Source organism: Rhineura floridana, chromosome 1, assembly GCF_030035675.1.
Source record: "Rhineura floridana isolate rRhiFlo1 chromosome 1, rRhiFlo1.hap2, whole genome shotgun sequence".
NCBI lineage: Eukaryota > Metazoa > Chordata > Lepidosauria > Squamata > Rhineuridae > Rhineura > Rhineura floridana.
The window spans coordinates 6,482,996-6,507,407 of record NC_084480.1 but is presented as its reverse complement, the minus strand read 5'-3'; the positions used below and the strand labels follow the sequence as shown (position 1 = coordinate 6,507,407).

The 24,412-nt window shown below is 44.7% G+C and overlaps 1 protein-coding gene and 1 long non-coding RNA gene across 50 annotated transcripts in view; both read left to right on the top strand.

The window, feature by feature from the left end:
• Positions 1 to 24,412, top strand: part of CELF4 (CUGBP Elav-like family member 4) — a 1,013,450-nt gene that overhangs the window by 196,195 nt on the left and 792,843 nt on the right. The window lies entirely within an intron of this gene.
• LOC133375608 (uncharacterized) overlaps positions 9,554 to 24,412 on the top strand; it is a 34,622-nt gene continuing 19,763 nt past the window's right edge. Inside the window, exon 1 of one of the 3 annotated variants that reach the window (XR_009760259.1) lies at positions 9,554 to 9,684. This is a non-coding gene — a long non-coding RNA (uncharacterized LOC133375608). The other 2 variants (XR_009760258.1, XR_009760257.1) reach the window with 2 other exon arrangements.

Here is a 24,412-nt window from a genome sequence, read left to right as displayed (position 1 = left end):
AGCTATGCCTCCTCTAACAGCTGGATCCTATGAAGTAGTCCCTTTTCATTCAGGTACTATGAAGTCTCATGTATTAGCTTCAGAGCATGTGCTTTGTGTGCAAAAAGTCCAAGATTCAATCCCCAGCATCTCCAGTCATGAATGGGAAAGACCTCTGCCAGTAACTCTGGAGAGGCAATTTCCATTCCTTGTCAATTTCACATGCAATGGTCATAAGAACATAATAACATAAGAAGAGCCTGCTGGATCAGGCCAGTGGCCCATCTAGTCCAGCATCCTGTTCTCACAGTGGCCAACCAGGTGCCTGGGGGAAGCCCGCAAGCAGGACCTGAGTGCAAGAACACTCTCCCCTCCTGAGGCTTCCGGCAACTGGTTTTCAGAAGCATGCTGCCTCTGACTAGGGTGGCAGAGCACAGCCATCACGGCTAGTAGCCATTGATAGCCCTGTCCTCCATGAATTTGTCTAATCTTCTTTTAAAGCCATCCAAGCTGGTGGCCATTACTGCATCTTGTGGGAGCAAATTCCATAGTTTAACTATGCGCTGAGTAAAGAAGTACTTCCTTTTGTCTGTCCTGAATCTTCCAACATTCAGCTTCTTTGAATGTCCACAAGTTCTAGTATTATGAGAGAGGGAGAACGTTTCTCTATCCACTTTCTCAATGCCATGCATAATTTTCTACACTTCTATCATGTCTCCTCTGACCCGCCTTTTCTCTCAACTAAAAAGCCCCAAATGCTGCAACCTTTCCTCGTAAGGGAGTCGCTCCATCCCCTTGGTCATTCTGGTTGCCCTCTTCTGAACCTTTTCCAACTCTATAATATCCTTTTTGAGATGAGGTGACCAGAACTGTACACAGTATTCCAAATGCGGCCGCACCATAGATTTATACAACGGCATTATGATATCGGCTGTTTTATTTTCAATACCTTTCCTAATTATCGCTAGCATGGAATTTGCCTTTTTCACAGCTGCCGCATACTGGGTCGACATTTTCATCGTGCTGTCCACTACAACCCCGAGGTCTCTCTCCTGGTCGGTCACCGCCAGTTCAGACCCCATGAGCACATATGTGAAATTCAGATTTTTTGCTCCAATATGCATAATTTTACACTTGTTTATATTGAATTGCATTTGCCATTTTTCCGCCCATTCACTCAGTTTGGAGAGGTCTTTTTGGAGCTCTTCGCAATCCCTTTTTGTTTTAACAACCCTGAACAATTTAGTGTCGTCAGCAAACTTGGCCACTTCACTGCTCACTCCTAATTCTAGGTCATTAATGAACAAGTTGAAAAGTACAGGTCCCAATACCGATCCTTGAGGGACTCCACTTTCTACAGCCCTCCATTGGGAGAACTGTCCGTTTATTCCTACTCTCTGCTTTCTGCTTCTTAACCAATTCCTTATCCACAAGAGGACCTCTCCTCTTATTCCATGACTATAATATTGAGCTAAATAGACCAATGGTCTGATCCAGTTTAAGGCAGCTTTCTTGTGTTTCTTATGTATCCATGATGTCACAGCAGCACAGCCAATGCAGAGAATAAATAGGTAATGACAACACCCATTTCTGAACCCTTTTATTCCTAAAATGGAAGTCAGTCAGAAGGAGCGACGTATCTTATGCTTTCTGCTTCCATATCAGTTGTAACACAAGGCAGAAGCCACTCTTGAGAAGGAAACAAGCCTGCCTTTGTAGCTGACTGCTATCACTGATAGTATTGTGTGACTGAGTAGAGGGAGGGATCTCAAAACAGCATCATCCAAATGCCACGAAAGAGCAAGTGGATTCTGAGTTGGCACAGTCCAAATTGCTTGGAGGAATAAGGAGGATAAATGCCGGAGCCTTAATACCATCGCTTGTCAACATCCTATTTCTTGAGGGGGCTTAAAGGTTTTTCTTACAGCTATGGCAGGAATTATTTTGTAGGATTTAGTGCTCTTTAACAGTTCCTCCATCGTGACAGGGGAGCTAAGCGTCCCATTTCTCATCTTGAGTTCTGCGGAGTGGAGATAAAACCACAGATTCCTCCATCTCCCTATTGCTCCAGCAGAGGCCTGCTTAAAATGGTGATTGTAACACAAGCCTCCTGTTGACCATAGCCAGGGATGCTCATGTTGTTGCCTGAAAGCAGTGGCTTTCGCTAAGACAACTATGCCTTTAGAATCCGGGGGCGGGGGGAGGTGGGGAGAGAGACAGGGTGGTTTGGAACACAGAAGCAGTGAATGGAGGTGAAAAAAAACTAAGTGACCTTTTAATTTAGTTCACGTTTAAATGTGAACCTACCTAATTCACACTTTCTGAAACATAGCCAGCCTTAAATAAATAAATATTAATGTAAATGGTAGAAAAATGCATTACATTGGGGGGAAATAGTTTGCAAAGATGAATGTATTAAGCAAAATGGCATAGAAAGACGTGTACGCCAGTAGAACGGTGCACTAAAATGCTGAAAATATTTTGTGACAAACTTTTCATTTTGTTTTGTTTTAAAAATTGTAAACTGATGCAGAAATGTGATAAACTGAACAAATGAATTTAAGACTAGGGGAAAAAAATGGGAAACTGAGAGAAACTAAAATTGATAGGTTCATGCATCCCTTCTCCTAGGTCAGTGTCTGTAGGGATACCCGTTGGATCCAGTTCATCCCAGAGTGCAGGACATGGAATAATGGGCTCAAGTTGCAGGAATCCAGATTTCAACTGAACATCAGAAAAACCTCGTAACTGTTAGAGTGGTATGGCAATGAAACCAATTACTTAGGGAGGTGGTGGGCTCTCCAACATTGAAGACATTTGAGAGGCAGGTAGACAGCCACCTCTCGGGGATGCTTTAATTTGGATTCCTGCACTGAGCAGGGGGTTGGACTTGATGGCCTTAGAGGCCCCTTCCGACTCTATGATTCTATGCATGTACTGGGTGGCATACACAGGATGGGGAGAAGGAGTCACCCGTAGTACCAAAGTTTGATTGGAATAAACTTTATCTTTCATAAATGTGTAAATCTCAACCTCAAAACCAGTGAGACTCCTAATTCCAGTGACTGTTGTGGGATTTTGTACATCTCATCTCCAGCTGAAATTAAAGAACCAATTTAGAGCCTCCTTTTATTATTTATTTATTTATTTATTGCACCTGTTCCAGTCTGAAGTCATTATTTTTGAACACAACTGACCGATGTTGCAGATGTAGCCTTGCCATGCCTTGTACGATGGTGCAATTTTGCTATTCCAGTCAGAAATGCTGACCTGAATCTATCCAAATAGCCCTCTCCGTTCTAATGCATTTGTAAAAGTGTAATCAAAACTCTCTCTGAAAAGGAGCAGGAGGCAGATGAAGTCTGAGGTTGACCTTGGGCTTCTTCCCTCACCCTGGCAGTGAAAACACAAAACAAAAAGGAATCCTTTTGGGTGGAATTGTGCCATTTTTATTTCTGTGCATATTTCTGCCTTTTCAGAACTCTTTTCATCAATAAAGGCAATATGCCATTTTTGCAACTATGTGATTCCTTCCCGGCAAAAAATCAAAATTATTGTCACCCATCATACATTGTGCATGAAATTCCACAAACTCTTTAAATGCTATAGTAGAGAGTTTTGTTGTCTAGTTTTGTTTGCACGTCATATGTACGATTAAACACTCACTTGTGTGAGAGGAACGGACAGGCAAGGCACAAGGTAAGGGTTTAAGCTAGGGCCACTTTATTCATTTCAATTTATGCATAGAGGAAAAACCAATATGCAGGAAATAATCTAAAATAGCTATCTGGTTCCTAAACCTGTCAGAGCTGGATAAGCTGACCCTGCAAGGAGGAAAAGGGCCTCCGCATCTCCCCGCCCCCCATGCCACAGCTATCTTCCTGACGTATGGCCCCTCAGAGCCACAAAACTGTGAGTGACATAGGTTAGCCTCAGAAGTGATCCATGCAGAGCTTAGAAAAGTTACTTTTTTGATCTACACCTCCCATCAGCCCCAGCCAGCATGGCCACTGGAGTGGGCTGATGGGAGTTGTAGTTCAAAAAAGTAACCTTTTCAAGCTCTGGATCCATGCCTTGCCACATGGGTCCCACAGTCTTGTGCGCAAGTGTCTGGAAAAACTATTCACCTGAAAAGCACTTCAGGGCACTCACCGTTTGTCCCAGTCTGTTTCCTTTGCCACACACCCTTGCCAAGTGACCAAGCCAACTAACCTATCGACTGAGCTCCCACCTCCAACTGCTCCTGCTCAGGTCTAAGAGCATGAAGGGCTCTGCTGGATCAGTCCAAAGGGGCCCATCTAGTCCAGCATCCTGTTCCCACAGTGGACTACCAGATGCCTGTGGGAAGCCCACAAGCAGGACTAGAGTGCAACAGCACTCTCCAACTCCAGTTCCCAGCAAATGGGATTCAGAGGCATAGTGCTTCCTACTGTGGAGGTAGAACAGTGTGGAGTAGGTGAAAACATCCCATCTACAGGCCAGTCACTGATGACGCTTAAACAAATCCTGCTCAGTCCCTTCATGGTGACTTGATACTCCCAAACTGGGAAGGCAGGCTGGGTGCTGACCAGAAGCTGTTGGGAGGAGGGTATGTGTGGCACCACCTTATTTATCCCAGGCTATGGTCTGAAGGCACATGAGGCAAGTACCCTGCTGAAGCTAAGTAGGGTCGGGTCTGGTCAGTGCCTGGATGGGAGACCGCCTGGGAACCATGTGTAAGCCGCCTTGGGTTTCATGGAAAGAAAGGCGGGGTATAAATGTAATAAATAAATAAAATATATCCCACCTGCTTCTCCCCAAAGCTGTTGTCCAACAAGGTGGTATGCCGGAAGGCAGGAGTGTAGTCGTCAGGAGTGTGGTGGTGGTGGGTCCTTAGACTCCTTACTTTTTTTTTGGAGCAGGGTCCCTATGTCTCCAACATTCTACAAGCCAATCAGCATGTGTTATTCATTGAGAATAATCTGCTAGCATGCTCACTTGTCCTCTCCTGCTGGTTGGAGACAATCAGAGTGAAAGAAGGTGAGGCAGAGAAGACTCTTTTCAGTAGCTAACACACTCCCCTTTCACGCTCATTGAATCCTAGGGCCGTCTGTTGTTTTGGGAGAAGGCACGTATGGGAAGGACTGAGGAGTGTGGAGATGATGACAGACAGCAAGCAAGCAGGCGAGGGGGGGTAGTGTGACTGTTGTGATGGGACCCTGCACGTCTGAATTTGCCTCTACACTACTGCCGAAAGTGGCTTCTTGCCCTACTGGCTGCCGCTCAGATCTCTTTGCAGGCAGGACGGTACAACAATATTTCCGTATTTTCCCTTTTCCTGTTGACCATTTTGCTGGCTGTTTTGAGGCTCTTTATTTCCAAAAGTGAAAATCTGGTTTTCACTTTGGGAGGCAAACCTATGGGTTTGCAGGCCTCCCTAAGGGCTGGGGAGTCTGTACAGTTGGCTACAGTCAGCCACACTGAAAAGGGATCAAGCGTAGTTTTTGCACAAGGGACCGAGGCAAAGTCAGCTGGAAAAACAATCATGCTTTCAAGAGCTTGGAAGTTCACTGCTTGCTTAATTGCAAAGGGGTGCTTTTGTCCCAGTGTGTAAACACAACCTTGTCAATAGCACTGAGGCATCAGTGTGTTAATTAATGATTTACTCACACTGACCCTTGACCTCAGTGGTAAATAAAAGGGATTTCGTTTGCTTCTATTAACTCCTCAGTTTACTCAGCAGAAAACAAGAGACCCTGAGCCGTCTTCCACTTTCCCTCCTGCTGATCTAAGCCACTGTGAGTCTTACTGTCAGTGTGGTGGCAAATTCAGAAGCGCAGAGTCCCTTTTGACAACCACAGCCATGCACCCCCTTTTGCTGTTCGGTTGAGAATAAGACCCTTGTTAATGTCTTCTCCCACACCAACAGTCATCCCTAGGAGCCAATCAGCATGAAAAGGGAGAATGTAAGCAACTAAGAAGAGTCTTCTCAGTGGCTGATTCACCTCCTTTCACTCTGATTGGCTCCAGCCAGCAAGAAAGGACAAGGACTCTTCTAAGAGGCTAACACATTCCCTTTTTATGCCGATTGGCTCATAGGATGCTGTAGACATTGGGACCCTGCTCCCAAAAAAGTAAGGGGTCTAAGATTCCCCAAGACCCCCTGCTTATTGTGGAGGAAGAAAAGAACCATGGTTTTGAAGTTCTCTCCGTTATATTTCGTGTTATGGCCCCTCTGGCACTCCATTGGAATCCATGGGTGTTCTGTGTGGGCTTAAATCACTCCCATAGAAGCCAATGGGCAGTGGCAGTTGGTGGCTCCATGTCAGTGGGGCTGTGAATCCGCTCTGGGTTTTAGTATGAACTTTCAATGAGCTATCCAAGGTGCCACTTTGGACAGCTCCTTGAAAGTTTAGACTAAAACCTGGAGCGGATTCCACTGTCTCATTGACATGGAGCCACAAACCTCCACTGCCAGCATGTGGGGTTTTTTTGGTCTGGATTGTGTCCTTAGTTCAATTTTAGCCTGCAACACTATGCCCACTTGGGAGTAAACCCTACCAGACATGGTGACATGGAATTCTGAGGAGGCATACATGGAATATAGAATTTGTGAGGTGTATTCTGCTGTTCTGCTCATCCAGCAGACTTCTGTTTGCACAGCAGAACGTTACCTCTACTCCTTTCCTTTGCAGCCCCCCCCCCCAAAATCTTCTTCAGAGGGTTAGGTGATCCTCCGGAACAGATTTTGGGGCTGTGCAGGGAGAGAAAAGGGAAATCCCGTTGCACCAGTGGGAAAATTATTTTGCACAAATGTGTATATTAGGCAAAATTGCATACAAAAATGTGTGTGTTAGGAGAAATTAGCACTATGCTGAATTTTCATCAGGGCTTTTAAAAAAAAATCAATAACAACAACTTTATTGATGAATTCATCCATCCCTAAACAGGATCTCTCTAATGGTAATTTTTTTTTTAAAGGGGTAGAAATTTGCAACATCTTCCTAAATACAGGATCAACTCTTTCTCTTCTTTCTGGCTTCAAGCCAGCTGCTCAAATGCTGACTAAAATGCATTTGTGTTTATTTGGCTGGACCATTGTACTCTCTGCCTGCTTAATATCCTCATAATTTCCCATCTTGGCTCAGGCAGCTCTGCTGCTTTGGCAAGATGCATGGTCCTGTCCCAGTCATGTTGAGATAACCATGTTGAGCCAGCACAGTAGGGTGGTTATATGTCAATAGATTCCAGTAACACATGAAGCAGTTGTGAATGTTAAGTCCACCTCTTGATTGAAAGAACCTTGTTAAAAAGCAAAATCCCTGCGGTGGGTTTTTGTGGGGGGGGGGCAGGAAGGGTGTTGGAGGTGGTGAGGCATGCATTGTTCTAATGCATAGACAATGAAGGAACAGCAAGAAATTCAAGAGAGAAAAGTGAGAGAGTTGTATTTAAGAGAGCAGTCCCTCAGAGGCAAAGAAGGCAGGACACAATCTGGAAGGCAACATACAATGTGGAAAGGAAGAGAGCTCCTAAAACTGTTGACAGCAGCATTTTCAAAACATTGAGTGTGGTATGGCAAAGGCTCCCAACCAATCAGAAATCAGGAGTGGGATCACTTTAGAATTGAGGAATTTTCTGAAGACTGATGGCTATGTTATTAATTCTCTCCACCTCAAGTCCTCCAGACATGCTGGATCAAACGGAGATTCCTCTAGCCCAGCTTCCAATTACCCACATGCAATGCTGTTGAAAGTTTAGGGAAGGGGATTGAGAGGGTTGTGGTGCAGCAGTTGCAAGTACTCTTGGATGAAACAAATTATCTTGACCCATCCCAGCCTGGGTTCAGGCCTGGTTATGGGACTGAATCGGCCTTGGTTGCCCTGATGGATGACCTTTATCAGAAGAAGGACAGGGGGAGTGTGACCCTGTTATTCTTACTTGATCTCTCACCGGCTTTTGATACCATTGACCATGGTATCCTTCTGGGCCGACTTGGTGAGCTGGGTATTATAAGTGGGGTGGGTGAGTTTCCCCGGGGTGGGTAGGTTTCCCGTCACCCTTAGCTCCTGGTAAAGTGGACCCGGGTTTGCTCCCAAGTGGAGGGGTAAGGGGGGACATGTGGTGACCCGCAGCCAATGAGAAGAGGGCAATGAGTAGACTCATAAGCCTGCTCTGCCCCTCAACCTTCCTCCTTGCGACCTTTTCCTTCCCACCCTCTCTCCCTATATGCAGTATGGGCAATGCTGGTTGTCTGTCTAACGGCCAAGTAGGATTTTTTTGTTGTTGGACACCGTGGTTTGGAATCCTTCCTGTTTTGCCTGCTCCATAATGTTGGGTTTAATTTGTTTGGCTTCAGGGAGAGCTGCGGCTGTTGCCTCTTATGGCATTGTGTTTGGGCGAGCAAGGAAAATGTTTTAGGTATACTGAGACAGTATTGGGTAAGGGCACCCTTCAGGAATCCATCAGGCCTTCCGGTGTTGGGGGAAGTGGGGGGTGCCACTTGTGGACTTCATGTGCATTGGGGTGAATGCGAATACAGCGGGGATACACATGAGGGATACACACCCAAGGCTCCCAAGCAGGGAGGAAGAGTTATTCCATATCCTTGGCTGGGGGTCATGGCAATCAGCTGCATACATGCCCAGGAGTCTGAAGGGATGATCCCCTACCAGAATTAATTTAATTCCTCACCTGCCTGTATTTTATAATCTGGTTAACTGGAGGTGCTTTCTTTCAGATTCGAACCCTGTTATATTTTAATAAATATAACATCCAAAGCAATTGCTATGTCTCATGAATCTTTTTGGCAGGTGTGGGGGCGACGCATTATATTAGGGGCAATTGCTTGCAAAAATGTGCACATTAGGAGAAATGCACTCAAAATGTGTATGGATCCTCATGCAGACTTTTTTTTTAAAAAAAGTGTTCGTATAGATGCTGAAAAAGGGCAAGCTAAATTTAATATTGGAAAAAATGAGAAACTGAGAGGAACCAAAACTAACAGATTTGCACATCCCCACCCTCAGATAGCATGAAGAACAGCTGTGACAGGTTGGTTATGACAGGTTGTGTGCCACAGAATGATCAGCAAGGACTGAAGTTGAACCACAAGCACCTGTTCATTTGTACCTTTTAATGCATATAAGTATATACTGACTGATATAAAAATGGTATTTCTGGTTGGTTTGTTGTTGCTGCCACAGAAGCCGTCGTCCAGAGAGAAAAAGAAGTGGCCTGGTTGGATTCATCCAGTTTATTCCAGGCTGTAGCTTACTTTGGACTTACAATAATTCTTGTAACATCATAACCTCAGCAACAAACCTGTGCCCACTCTCTCTCCCTTTTCTCCCCTCCCCTCTGTTATTCTGATGCTTTATGAGTCCAGGGCTCTGGGCTCTATTAAGGTTCAGTTCCCAGCCAGTAAAAATGAGGAATTAGTTTCTGCCATTCTGTGAAAGGAGTTTTAATGCACTCGGTCGCCTGTGAGCCCAGATGCAATAGTTCTGTTATCACTGAGAGTTGTATAACATAGACGCTTAATAAAGCTTGATAAGGGGTAGATAGGAGTATGTGCTTGTTCCACTCCGCTCCTAGAGTTCTGGCTCTCTGTTTCTGGGAGTCTCCTTTTTGTTTCGGTGCGCTCCTCATACGCACTTTTCTGCAGGGCATTTTGCAAAAATGCAACGTCTTGGTTGCCACTGAGAGGGAGACCTGCTTTATGAAAAGGTGGGACCTGTTGGGTTAGTGTGGTTGAGTGTCACACTGTGCTAATACAAATGACTTTTGACAAGCTTCCTTTAGAGACCAGGGAGGAAATTCTGCCTGCTGTGTCTTGAAAGGTTAGTCTGTCCCCACAATGCTCCAACTGTCTTGGATCTCTGCTTTGGGGGGTTTAAGGGTGATCTGCATTTCAAGAAGGTTAGACATCATTGTTACCTCCCCCTCCCCAATTCTGCTTCAAAAGCCTGTTTGAAGGGGAATGATCACAGGGAAGGGATTTTACTGTTAAACTGAGAATCAGGTTTCTTTCTTTTTTTTTCTTTTTTTCAAAAAAACTCTCTAATTTTCATTTTATTGTTTAAGATACAAAGCATGCTTCTAGCTCTCATGGCTATAGAGCAGTCTTCTCCAACCTGGTGCCCTCCAGATGTTTTGGGATACAACTCTCATCATTCCTGATCATTGGCTATGGTGGCAGGTTGGTGAAGGCCACTAGAGAGAATACATAGAACCACTGCGGATGGCATGTGAAATTGTAATTGGAAGATTGTTGTTGTTGTTATGTGCCTTCAAGTTGATTATGACTTATGGTGACCCTATGAATCAGCAGCCTTCAAGAGCATCTGTCATGAACCACCCTGTTCAGATCTTGTAAGTTCAGGTCTGTGGCTTCCGTTATGGAATCAATCCATCTGTTTGGCCTTCCTCTTTTTCTACTCCCTGCTGTTTTTCCAATTATTATTATCTTTTCTAATGAATCATGTCTTCTCATGATGTGTCCAAAGTAGGATAACCTCAGTTTCATCATTTTAGCTTCTAGTGATAGTTCTGGTTTAATTTGTTCTAACACCCAAATATTTGTCTTTTTCGCAGTCCATGGTATGCGCAAAGCTCTCCTCCAGCACCACATTTCAAATGAGTTGATTTTTCTCTTATCCGCCTTTTTCACTGTCCAACTTTCACATCCATACATAGAGATCAGGAACACCATGGTCTGAACGATCCTGACTTTAGTGTTCAGTGATACATCTTTGCATTTGAGGACCTTTTCTAGTTCTCTCATAGCTGCCCTCCCCAGTCCTAGCCTTCTTCTGATTTCTTGACTATTGTCTTCATTTTGGTTAATGACTGTGCTGAGGTATTGATAATCCTTGACAAGTTCAATGTCCTCATTGTCAGCTTTAAAGTTACATAAATCTTCTGTTGTCATCACTTTAGTCTTTTTGACGTTCAGCTGTAGTCCTGCTTTTGTGCTTTTGTGCTTTCCTCTTGAACTTTCATCAGCATTCGTTTCAGATCATTACTGGTTTCTGCTAACAGTATGGTATCCTCTGCATATCTTAAATTATTGATATTTCTCCCTCCAATTTTCACATCTCCTTCATCTTGGTCCAATCCTGCTTTCCGTATGATATGTTCTAGGTGTAGGAGCTTGTGTTTGGAGCTCCTGCCGCTCATCATTTTTAACATCATTGTAACATCTTTTGGACATAAATATTCTGTGCCTGTGCCTGTGCCTGTTCAGGAGTGTGAGGAAGTTGCTTGGGATTGTATTTGGTATTATTCATCTTACCTTACCCCGAGAATTTGCCTTGAGAACAGTGGCGCAGTGGAGCAGTGGCTGGATAGTGGTCGCGGTGGGCTCTGAAGGGAAAGGAAAATCGAGGCCGGGGATGAGTAAGGCCTTTTACCTTTGTCGGCTGGTGTGTGCTGCGCTGCGTGCCTCTTGCGGCTGCTGTTTGTTGCGGCTTGCGTGGTCTTCTGGGCTGCTGCCGTTGCGTGCTGCCTGCTGGAGTGGCCTGGGTCGTCCCCGTTGCTTGTGTCGCTGTGTTTCGTTGTGGCTTTTGGTGTTGTCGCCGCAGCGTTCCCGTCCGCCGTCGCCATCGCCGTCGCTGTGTCCTGGTTGCTGCTTCCTTCGTCGCAGTTGCTGTGCCCTTTCCGTTGGTGCTGCCGGGCTCTGCTCTCCTCCCTGTGGCTTGGTTTCCCTTGTCGCTTGTCGGGGGGCGGTGGCTGGTCGCTGCCGGGCTGCGGGTCCCGTTCGCGGCGTTTTGCCGTGGGCGTGGCTGTGCCTGATACTGTTGGTGCTGTCGCCGCGTTTCTCGCTGCCGTTTGGGATTTTCATCTTTATCACTGCAGGGTGCCTTTAGCCTTGGCGGCTTACACCTCTTTACCATCGCCGTCATCTGAACTTCATTTGAATTTTCATCTTAACTTTTGAGGACGGTGCCTGCGAAGAAGAGAGGACCAGGACTGTCGTCCATGTGCGGAGTGCGGGATTATGTATGATGTGTGAATTTTAACTGGATGTTTGGTGCTTGCTGAATGCATGTTGTGTATGAGTGTGTATACGGCCCCTTTAAGAACGATCAGTGTTGTTAACCTAGTTGCGACTCTGAGATTGCAACATTTTAACTCATTGCTGCCACCTGGATGTAATAAATATGCTGAATGTGTATTATGTTTTTTTGTGAATGATTGAGCTGTTAGTGTTTATGCATCTTTAGTTGGAATGTGTTGTAATGATTTAATATTATTTGAGTGTATTTTGTGTATGTTTATTGTATTATATTATTGATCAAGTGTGTGTGTGTGTGTGTGTGTGTGTGTGTTTTATTATTTGTGTGAATGTGATTCGGTGTGTGTGTATTGGTGCTTTTATCTGTTTTAATATGTGCCTGGGAGAATGTATTATACACCAACCGGGGAGACCTTCGGGGGCCCCAATTAGCGTAGTGACTGGTAATGGGAGGTATGGTGTTGTGAGGAGAACATGCCAGGTAAGGGGAACCCGTCCCAGACAAGTAGTGTCTGTGACCCGTTCCGGTTCTCCTCATATCCCCAGGACTGCTGGTTGTCCTATCAGTCAGCCTTCGGATCTCCATATGCTGTTGTTAAACGCCAGGTCGGTACAGCATAAGATCTCCCTTGTTCATGATTTAATTGTGGACGAGGCGGCTGACCTGGCGTGCATAACCGAGACCTGGGTGGGTGATACAGGAGGAATTGCTGTTTCCCAGCTTTGCCCACCTGGGTATATGGTTCAGCATCATGGTAGAGCCGAAGGTCGGGGAGGCAGGGTCGCCGTAGTCTATAGGAGTTCTTTCTCACTCACCGAGCACCCTGTCCAGGTGTCGACTGGTTTGGAGTGTCTCCACCTTGCACTGGGCCAGAGAGACAGGCTGGGAATTCTGTTGGTGTACCGCCCGCCCTGCTGCCCAACAAATTCCCTAACTGAGCTGACAGAGGTAGTCTCGGAGGTATTGTTGCAGTCCCCTAGACTGCTGGTACTGGGGGACTTCAACGTCCATGCCGAGACTGCTTTATCTGGGGCGGCTCAGGACTTCATGGCGTCCATGACAACCATGGGGCTGTCTCAGTTTGTTACTGGCCCGACGCATGTGTCGGGACATACCCTTGATTTGATCTTCGCCACTGGACAGGGAGATGGTGATCTGGAGGTTGGGGTTTTTTCATCTACACCATTGTCATGGACAGATCACCGCTTGCTGAGGTTTAGGCTTACGGCGTCCCTTTCCCTCTGCAAGGGTGGGGGACCTATTAAACTGGTCCGCCCCCGGAGATTAATGGATCCTGAGGGTTTCCAAAGGGCTCTGGGGGATTTTCCGACTGAGAAGACTGGCGCTCCTGTTGAAGCCCTGGTTGGATTGTGGAATACGGAGCTGACCCGGGCGGTTGACACGATTGCTCCCATGCGCCCCCTCCTATGTAGAGCTCATACAGCCCCATGGTATACCTCGGAGCTGAGAGCAATGAAGCAAGAGAGGAGGAGGCTTGAGTGCAGATGGAGGCAGACTCCCGACGAATGCAATTATGCCTTGGTAAGTGCCTGCTCTAAGCAATATACAGCAGCGGTGAGGGCAGCAAAAAAGAGATATTTTGCTGTCAGTATTAAGGCATCACTCTCCCGCCCAGCGGAGCTTTTTAAAACTGTACGAGGGCTTTTACATCTTGGCCCTCGGGATACTATAGAGTCATCTGTAGCCCGCTGTGATGAGTTCGCTGGACACTTCCAGGATAAGATCGCTAGCATTCGTCGGGACTTAGACTCCAATATTATAGCAGTTGGATTCAATGAAGCATCCAGAACACGGTCTTGTCCTTATTTATTGGATGAGTTTCAGTCTGTGCAGCTTGAGGATGTTGACAAGATCCTTGGACTGGTGCGGGCGACCACATCTGTGCTGGATCCTTGCCCCTCTTGGCTGGTGAAAGCTGGTAGGACCGGAACCGCCGACTGGGCCAAGGAGGTAATCAATGCCTCTTTGCGAGAGGGAGTGGTCCCTGACTGCCTAAAAGCGGCGGTAGTGAGACCACTCCTGAAGAAACCCTCCTTGGACCCAGATAACTTGAACAACTATAGACCTGTGGCGAATGTTCCGTTCCTGGGCAAGGTTCTGGAGTGGGTGGTGGCCGACCTGCTCCAGGGGCTCTTGGATGACACTGATTATCTTGATCTGTTTCAATCCGGTTTTAGGCCTGGGTTTGGTACCGAAACAGCCTTGGTCGCACTGTATGATGACCTTTGTCGGGAGAGGGACAGGGGGAGTGTGACCCTTTTGATTCTCCTTGATCTCTCAGCTGCTTTTGATACCATCGACCATGGTATCCTTCTGGGAAGGCTCACGGAGTTGGGAGTTGGGGGTAATGCTTGGCAGTGGCTCTGCTCCTACTTGGTGGGTCGTCAACAGAAGGTAGTGCTTGGGGAACACTGCTTGATACCCTGGACTCTCCATTGTGGAGTCCCACAGGGATCGGTACTGTCCCCCATGCTTTTCAACATCTATATGAAGCCGCTGGGTGCAGTCATCAGGAGTTTTGGAGTGCGTTGTCACCAGTACGCTGATGACACGCAGCTCTATTTCTCCTTTTCATCTTCCTCAGGTGAGGCTGTTAACGTACTAAACCGTTGCCTGGCCGCGATAATGGATTGGATGGGAGCTAACAGACTGAAGCTTAATCCAGACAAGACCGAGACGCTGTTAGTGAGTGCCTTCTCTGCCCAGATGGTGGATGTTCACCCTGTTCTGGACGGGGTTACACTCCCCTTGAAAGAACAGGTTCGTAGCTTGGGAGTTCTTATCGACTCTTCCTTGTCTCTTGAGGCTCAGGTAGCCTCAGTGGCAAGGAATGCTTTCTACCATCTCCGATTGGTAGCCCAGTTACGTCCCTATCTGGACAGTGACGACCTCGCTTCAGTCGTTCATGCTGTGGTAACTTCTAGATTGGACTACTGCAATGCGCTCTACGTTGGGCTGCCCTTGAAGACAGTTCGGAAACTACAGTTAGTCCAGAATGCAGCGGCCAGATTGTTGATGCGGACAAGAAGGTCCGCTCATATTACACCCGTTCTGGCTCGTCTGCACTGACTTCCTATTTGTTTCCGGGCTAAATTCAAAGTGCTGGTTTTGACCTATAAAGCCTTACATGGCATGGGACCGCAATACCTGGTGGAGCGCCTCTCCCAATATGAAACTACCCGTACACTGCGCTCAACATCTAAGGCCCTCCTCCGAGTACCATCCCATCGAGAAGCTCGGAGGGTGGTGACTAGAAATAGGGCCTTTTCGGTTGTGGCTCCCGAACTGTGGAATGGTCTCTCCGATGAGGTGCGCCTGGCGCCGACGCTGCTATCTTTTCGGCGCCAGGTGAAAACCTTTTTATACTCCCAGGCATTTTAATGCGTATTATTATATGTATTGTTGTATTTTGCTACTGTTTGATTATTTTTGTTTACCTTTGTTGGTTTGATTCTATTGTTTTATTGTATTTATATATTCCTGATTGCTTTATTTTATGTACACCGCCCAGAGAGCCCTTGGGCTTAGGGCGGTATATAAATTAAATTAAATAAATAAATAAATAAAATAAACAATTAGGGTGATAAAATACACCCCTGTCTCATACCCTTTCTGTTGCGAAACCAATCGGTTTCTCCATATTCTGTCCTTACAGTAGCGTCTTGTCCAGAGTATACGTTGCGCATCAGGACAATCAGATGGTGTGGCACCCTCATTTCTTTTAAAGCATTCCATAGTTTTTCATGATCTACACAGTCAAAGGCAAACACCCCTTTCTGAGTAATAATGGAGGGGGGGAGTAAAAAAATATTTTATTTACTACATTGAGTTTCCTCCTTCTAAGTTCTTGGGTCCATGTGTTTACCCATTTAACCCGTGCACAGTAGGTTAGACTGAGACAAAGCTAAGTCACAGAGTGGTCCTGCAATGCATTTTGATGCTGAGCAGGAACTAAACACCCAGGACTCTAAGTTCAAAGTTATATTCTAAAAAAAAGGGCTGTGTTGAATTTGCATCTAATTTGAGATGATGTAGGCAGCGTTATAGTGTAACACAAATCAGAGTTGACCCCAGGAGGATGTCACAAGGTGAATTCAGAGCAAGCCATGTTCCCTAACATAGCATCAGTTTGTACGCTGTTTGTACTCTGTTTCCACTATTATAAGCATGTTATAATTGCTGCCTACCTGACAGGAAAGGGGTTAAGATTAAAACTGCACAGCAAAATGCCCTGTTGAAAAAGTGATTTGAAAAGGAATTGTTAATCAATCAATCAATCAATCAACACAGATGTGGCAGAGTCCTGAACAGGGGTGTAGTCATCTGGGGTCTTAGAGGGTCTTAGACCCTTTACTTTTTTGGGAACAGGATCCCAGCAGGGTCCCTATGGCTCCAGCATCCTAGAAGCCAATCAGCATGAAAGCAGAGAGTGATAGCCACTGAGATGAGCCTTCTAACATGCTTCCTTGTCCTTTCCTGCTAACTGGAGCCAATCAGAGTGAAAGGAGGTGAGTCAGACTCTTTTCAATAGCTAACACTTTCCCTTTTCATGCTTATTGGCTCCTAGGGATATCTGTTGTTGTGGGAGAAGCCATAACAAGGATCTCATTCTCAACCCAGCAGCAAAAAAAAAGGGGTGGTGGTGGTGGTGGTGGCTGAGGTTATCATGAAGGGAAACCCTGCACTTCTGAATTTGCCACTATGCTACTGGCTATAAGAACGTAAGAAGAGCCTGCTGGATCAAGCTGATCTAGTCCAGCATCCTGTTCTCACAATGGCCAGCCAGATGCCCATGGGAAACCTGCAAGCAGGACCCGAGTGCAAGAGCACTCTCCTCTCCTGTGGTTCCCAGCAACTGGTATTCAGAAGCATCCTGCCTCCCACACTGGAGGCACAGCATAGCCATCATGGCTAGTAGTATTGCAATGGTTTTGTTTTGGCACTCAATTTTGTGACGCAGTTCTCCAACCAAACAAGGTTTACACAAACGCATATATCGGGGGAAGTGTACATAGAAATGAATGTATTCATAAAAATAATATACAAAAATGCATCATATTAGGAAAATTGCTTGACAAAATCTTTTTAGTACGTTAAAACTTCATACAAAAGTGTTTACTAGGAAAAATTTGCACTAAAATGCTGAAGAATTGTCATGCTTTTTTTTAAAAAAAATGCAAATTGCTGCAAAACTGAATTTAAGACTGGAGAAATGAGGAAGTGAGAGAACCAAACCTGACAGGTCCTCAATCCCTAGTCAGCATATATCCCAAAACCAAGGATTCCTTGAGTTCCATGGGGAAGGCATGGAGAGGGTTAGTGATGTTTGCCTCCTTGAATTATTTATATTATTATTTCGCTTTTTAAAGAATTTATAGCCCACTTTTCAGATGTGTTTCAAAGCAGCTTACAAAGAAAATAAATAAATAAAACATACAATGTTCGACATTTAAAACAGAGATTAAAACATCAGAAAATAAGAACATTAAGAGCAGCGTTCATGGTGCAATTGTCTCTTGAAATAAAACTGCTTTGCCTTGACATCCGAAGCTTGGCAGGGTTTCTACTAGGAGGAAGTTTCACAGAGTTGGGCCCACTAGGCTGAAGGCATGACGCTTCATTGACACGTTGCGCTTCTGATCCATAGGGGACCATAAATGGTGCTCCTCCAGATGATCTCAGTGATTGACCTGGTACATATAGGGTAAAGCAGGCTCCTGGGCCTGAACATATCATGGGCCTAAGTTGTTCAGGGTTTTGTACACTAGTCCAAGAACCTTGAACCTTGGTACAAGAACCTGTAGTTCAGAGGTGGACTTTAACTCTTGGCTTTACCAACTATGCAAAACAAGAACTGAAGCTGGCCAAGTTGACATTCCTGAGTTATTTCATATGTATTTCAGCCTGGCAGAGGATGTGAGGGAGAGAGAAAGACAGAGAACATGAACACACATTAAAAAGTTCTCTATCTGGATAGAAACTGATTGAAACTTTGAGGAAGGAAGCAAACCCATTACGATGCCTGCAGAGGGAAGGCAAAAGGAAACAAATGTCTCTTGGAAGAATCCCCTCAACAAATTAAATCTTGAAGCCCAAAGACAAAAGAATGGAGAATTAATTTTTCCACCAGTATGAAATGCTCTGAATCAGATAAGTCTTGTCATTGGAGGAGGCACTAAGCAGCAAATGTCTGGATAATACCGCCAGCTCTGAGCTTCTCTCGGAACATCTAAATACATTAAATCCATAAAACTAAATGAAACTAGCTGCAATTTTATAGAAATGAAAGGCTCTCATATTAAAAAAAAAATCCAAGCACTTATGGAATGAAAGGGAGGAAATAATAATAAAATTAAGTTGGAGGAGGGAGAGAAGAGAGAAGCACTTGGGATTGTCGGTGAACTGACAAGGAACACAAAATTCTAATCAATAAGTTGCAGGTCTTTCACAATCCCTGTACCTCTCATACGTTGGAAGCTAAACCTTGTAGGTAGATGGTGTCTTGGTTATAACCAGTCCTTTGTTGGATAAAAGTAGAGCTGTGCATTGAGCAGGGGGTTGGACTCGATGGCCTTATAGGCCCCTTCCAACTCTACTATTCTATGAAACCACTGAATGGTCTTTATTTCTACCATTTGAAGGAGGTGGGAAGTGAAGTGAAGTTGCTTCCAAAAAGGACAAGTGGCGAGGTGATGTTAGAACTTTATCTAAAATAAGAAATGTTGATGGAAGGGGCAGGAGGGGATTGTGCTTAGGTTCAGCAGTTGGCCAAGGTCTCCTTTCCAATCTCTGCAGGGCTTCCTGGAAACATTACATGGCCACACAAAGTTACCTGCCAGGATGGGATCTTCTGCATAAAGAGACCTGCACTGTTGAGAGTGTGCATGGGGCTTTTCTAAAATATTTAAATAAAATAAAAGAGTTCCTAAGATAAGCAAACACACCCCTGCACCCCCCCCCCATCAAAATATTCACTAGGGATGAGTGAATCTGTCATTTTTGGATCTCCACTTTCCCACATTTGTTGTTGTTGTTATGTGCCTCCAAGTCGACTACGACTTATGGCGACCCTATGAATCAGCAACCTCCAAGAGCATCTGTCGTGAACCACCCTGTTCAGATCTTGTAAGTTCAGGTCTGTGGCTTCCTTTATGGAATCAATCCATCTCTTGTTTGGCCTTCCTCTTTTTCTACTCCCTTCTTTTCCCCCCCAGCATTATAGTCTTTTCTAGTGATTCATGTCTTCTCATGATGTGTCCAAAGTATAATAACCTCAGTTTCATCATTTTAGCTTCTAATGATATTTCTGGTTTAATATGTTCTAACACCCAAATATTTGTCTTTTTCGCAGTCCATGGTATGTGCAAAGCTCTCCTCCAACACCACATTTCAAATGAGTTGATTTTTCTCTTATCCGCTTTTTTCACTGTCCAACTTTCACATCCATACATAGAGATCGGGAATACCATGGTCTGAATGATCCTGACTTTGTTGTTCAGTGATTCATCTTTCCATTTGAGGACCTTTTCTAGTTCTCTCACAGCTGCCCTCCCCAGTCCTAGCCTTCTTCTAATTTCTTGACTATTGTCTCCATTTTGGTTAATGACTGTGCCAAAGTATTGATAATCCTTGACAATTCAATGTCCTCATTAGTTTGTGAAAAAACACACCAAAGTTTGTCAGCATTTTAGTGCACATTTCTCCTAATATACCAATTTCTGTGGGTAATTTTGCCTTACACACATTGTTGTAAGCACGTTTTCTCTAATATAATGCATTTTGCGTTTCTGATGATGCACATTTCACCCTTGTATATGCATTTTTGCCTTGCTTTACTTGACTGGAGAACTATCCTGCAGAATTCGGAGAAGTCCCACATGGTCTTCCATGCCGTTTAACATCTACATGAAACCACTGGGAGAGAATGTAGACTGCAATGTCATCTGTTTGCTGATGACACCCAACTCTATCTCCCCTTTGCCTCTCAACCCAAGAAAAATGCTGTGGTTCTGAATTGGTAACTGAGATCAGTGATAGACTGGATAGGGGCAAACAAATTATCCACGCTAGATAGAGGTCAGCCTGGTTTGTAGAACCATCAAAGACTAGGGGCACAATACAACTCACATTTATGCCAGGCTGATGCCAGTTGGATGTGGCAGATCTCCAGCTGAGCCAGCTGGGTCCCAGCTCAGCCAGGCTACACTAGTGTAAGTTCCTCAGTCCGACCTAGCTGGGGCTCACCTGGCCCAGCCGAGACCAACATAAGTGAAGCAGAAGTAAGCTGGCGTAAGTCCCAAAAAGTGGTGTTATGGGGGCATGTCAGGGCATGTCAGGGGAGGAGCTGAGGTGAGGGGATTAGGCCACATCCATCTGGTGTTCAGAGTGCTCATACAGGTCTCAGTTCAGACAAAAGTTACTCTGGGGAAAAGGTCGGTCCAAGAAAATAAATACAATAGACATCAATGGAGAGGGCTTACTCCTTGGTAGGGGTATTTGGAAGAGCAGGTTTTTGCATTCAACCATCCCAGAGGCTTCTGAACAGCAAACTGGATGCAGCAGAACTTTCTGCTAGCTCCTCTTGAGCCAGCACCACTGATGTCGGCTTTCCCTGAGCTGGATTGCTCTGCCCAAGTTCAGCCTGTTTTGGATAGGGTGGGCTCAAATTTCAAATGTATATTTTGGCCACATTAAGTGTGCAACTGATTCCATCAAGGAAGCCACAGACCTGAACTTACAAGATCTGAAGAGGGTGGTTCATGACAGATGCTATTGGATGTCGCTGATTCGTAGGGTCGCCATAAGTCGTAATCGACTTGAAGGCACATAACAACTACAAATGTGTGCAACAACAACAATAAAAAGGATGGAGTTATTTTAAAAGGCATATTTTTAGTTATTTGATTTGCAAAAGTGTGTGTGCTGTGTGTGTATATATACACAGTGAACAACAGAAAAGCAACAATAAAATAGCATTCGTCAAACATCTACAAAGCACACCACAATTGGGTAGCTCATCTTAATATATCAACATAGGGAAACCGTGGGTGAACATATAGCTTTTAAGCAGGCACCTAAATGCCAATACTCTGGGTGCCAGATAATAATTGGGGCTACATTCCAAAGGGCAGGTGCCACTGTGCTAAAGGCCCTGGTCTTAGTTGGCATAAGATGAATCTGGGGAGTGTAAGGCACTATTAAGAGTGTCTCTACCAAGGATCACAGTGGCTGGACAAAGACAAGTTGTTCCCTGACATCATCTGGTCCCAAGATAACCTGCTTTTCTTTATAAAATAAATTTGCAAAAAAATATATATTCACAGAATACATAAAAATGCTTCTAAAAAAATCAAGTTACAGCAAACACAGACAAAATGACGAAAACCAATCTCCTCCAATAAAACCAAGGAAAGGAAAGGCATAAAAAGAGGGAGAAAGAATTGACCCTGAGGTGAGCCACACACACTCTCTGTTTTGTACAGTGTTTGGACAGCAACAGAATAGAGTGCCACAATCGCAAACAAGGGTCTCATTTCTGCAAATCGTCAGCTGAAGCATTTCTTAGACCCTCTCCCTCCACCCCCTACCCCTGTAGCAGGCTTTGATGACCAGAATGAAGTGGGTATAATTTGGGTATTTTCATATTCCTCTGTTTGTAATTGCATTGTGTACTTGACCCATGTTTGCTGGAGAAGGTTGCAACATTGCAGGGCATTTTTAAAGGAATTGTTATTAGGTGCCCATTTTTCATTCAAATGGCTTGCACGTGAAAGCCTCTCTCTCGTGTACAAGTCCTGACATTTGGACTGAGGCAAAAGTGGTTCAAACTGGAAACAAACAAACAGGGAGTGGATACAGCCTTGCAAATGCATTTACGCAAGTCGCTAGCTTAGGAAAATTCTTACTAGCCTGCCTGCTCACCAGTAAATACATGAATTAAAAAGCAAATAAAAATTAAAAACTACTGCTTATGAAGCACACCCTGCTGTAGCAGAATTGTTTTAGAAAAAAAGAACAAATATGCAAAGAACCAGACATCACAGCGTACAGGGAGGGAGATTTTGTCAAGACATTTTTCAGAAAGGCTGGAGGTTTGTAAGAACCCTAAAAATTCTTGTGTGAAATGCCCCCATTTAATTTCACTAAAATGTCATACTTATTGATTAATTTATTCTATTTCTATGCTGCCTTTTGGCTAAAAGGCCCTCAAGGCGGCTCACAAAAAAAAAAAAATCAGCCAATTCTTGGAACTTGCAAAGCTCTGCACGTGGATCCAGTTGCCTATCTCTGTTCTAGGGTGTTCTTGGCCTGCAAACAGTGGTAGCCGACAACCCTGTGCTATGACTTGAAAAATTGGAGGGTGAATGAAATATGAAAATGACCAGGCATCCCCCATATGTATAATTATTTAGGCCTCAATTTTCAGGTTTTCTTGATTCCAAATTAGGGCTTTCTTTGCAGAATACATACAAAGCCCTAATTAACATTGAATGTCACCCATTAATCCCTGTGCGTCTTTCCTCCTTAGCAGTGACAGTAGTTAGCTTGTCTTAACTGATATAAATCTACATCTACATATCAAACACATCCCTGGACCTCTAGGAAATGAAGTCCTTTAAGTGCCCCTTTTTGTGGTGGGAGTTTAAAGCTTCACCGACTTTCCTTGTTGTGAAAAAAAAATTACATAGAACTCTCCGTTCCTGGATGATACAGGAGGCTGTCCAGATAAACAGCTTTGCTTCCAAAACTTCCACTAATGCATATCTATTCATTTTAAGTGATGGGGAGGGAACTGAGGTGATATGTCTTTGCTTGTCTCCCTGAAGCTGCCTGGGGTCCGTAGCGATGGATCAGGAGTTTTGATGTTGCTTTTCCTATCTGGTTATTAGAATAACAAAATGGGTACCAAATCTTCAGGCATCAGCCATGCTTTGCATCTATTAAAAACATCAAAACCCAAAAGAGAGCAAGAGGGAGGGAGAGTCTCCCTTCAGTTCGGCTTTTTGCAACTTGATTTTTTTCACTCCATGTGATTTCCTCAGTCTTTATTCCTAAATACTGCTCCTTATTTATTTATTTTTCAGTGCCGTTGCTCTCTCTCTCTCTCTCTCTCTCTCTCTCTCTCTCTCTCTCTCCCATGTTGGCCTTTCCTTGATTTCTTGGGGTGGGATAGAAACTAGGGGAGCTGATAGCCTACTCCCCTACATCCTCCAACAGTTCAGAGGAAAATAGGCACATGCTTCCTGGTTCTGTTGGTTCTGCTGGACCTCTCAGTGCTGTTCAATACCATCATCCATAGTTTCCTTTTGGACAGCCCAGTGAAGGGATCAACTTAATGATAGTTCCAGCCCTACCTCCGGGATCAGTTTCAGAAGGTGATGTTGGGAGACAGCAGTTTTATGCCTTTTCCGTTGGTGCATGGTGTCACTCAGGGTTCAATCTTGTCTCCTATGCTCTTTTAATACCCACAATCAGTGAGAGGGGTCATCTGGGGATTTGGGGTGCATTCTCACCAATATGCAGTTGACCCGTACAATTCTATTTCTCCTTTTCATCTACTATGAAAGAAGCTGTTGGTAAAATCTGAATCAATGTCTGAAGATACTGTTGTTCAGTGGTGAATCACCTGCATTGCAAACAGATTTAGTTTCTGGCATCTCCAAGAAGAGCTTGGCATGTGGTCCTCTCTGAAACTCTGGAGAGCTGCTGTCAGTCAGTGTCAACAATACTGAACTAAAGGGACTGATGGCCTGACTCTGAATAAGGCAGCTTCTTATGGACATACATTTGCATGTGTGCATTGCTAAAAATGAGATGCTTCCATCCTTCTGTCATAATCACTCATTTATGTTCTAGAGACTCCAGAGAGAAAGTTGGCCCTGGAAGCCACTCCAACAACTCACACTGAAGTAAAAGAAAGCTTAAACTTCTCTCCCCGAAGGGGAACCATGCAGTTAGTGCCTTACCAGAGTTGGTTACTGGAAAACAGGAACTGTTCTTGATAACTGGTGTGTACTTTCTTCATATTGGAAAGACATGGGCTTTTCCCTCTCCTATAACTCCATTTTTGTGCAGTTCCACCCCCAGAGAAGCTAGGAGTGTATGTCATTTTTACTGTTTTCATCAAGGTCCTTAGACCAATATTAAATATAGGGTTTCTATTTTATATAAACAAATCCTAGAATGTGATTTGTTATTGAGGCTGTTTGATGTACAGTGGGTTTTAGTGGAGAGATACCAGGGCTGAGTGGAGGTTTCAACAGTTTGCATAAGGTTATCCTGGTTGGTTGGTTTTTTTCAACCTCATCTTTTTCCTATCTGCCAAGAAGTCCTGGAGGTAAGAGCCAATGCAGTGTGGGATTGGGAAAATTCAAAGTCATCCATAAAGCTGGCTTTCCTAGCTGGCTTTGGTAGTC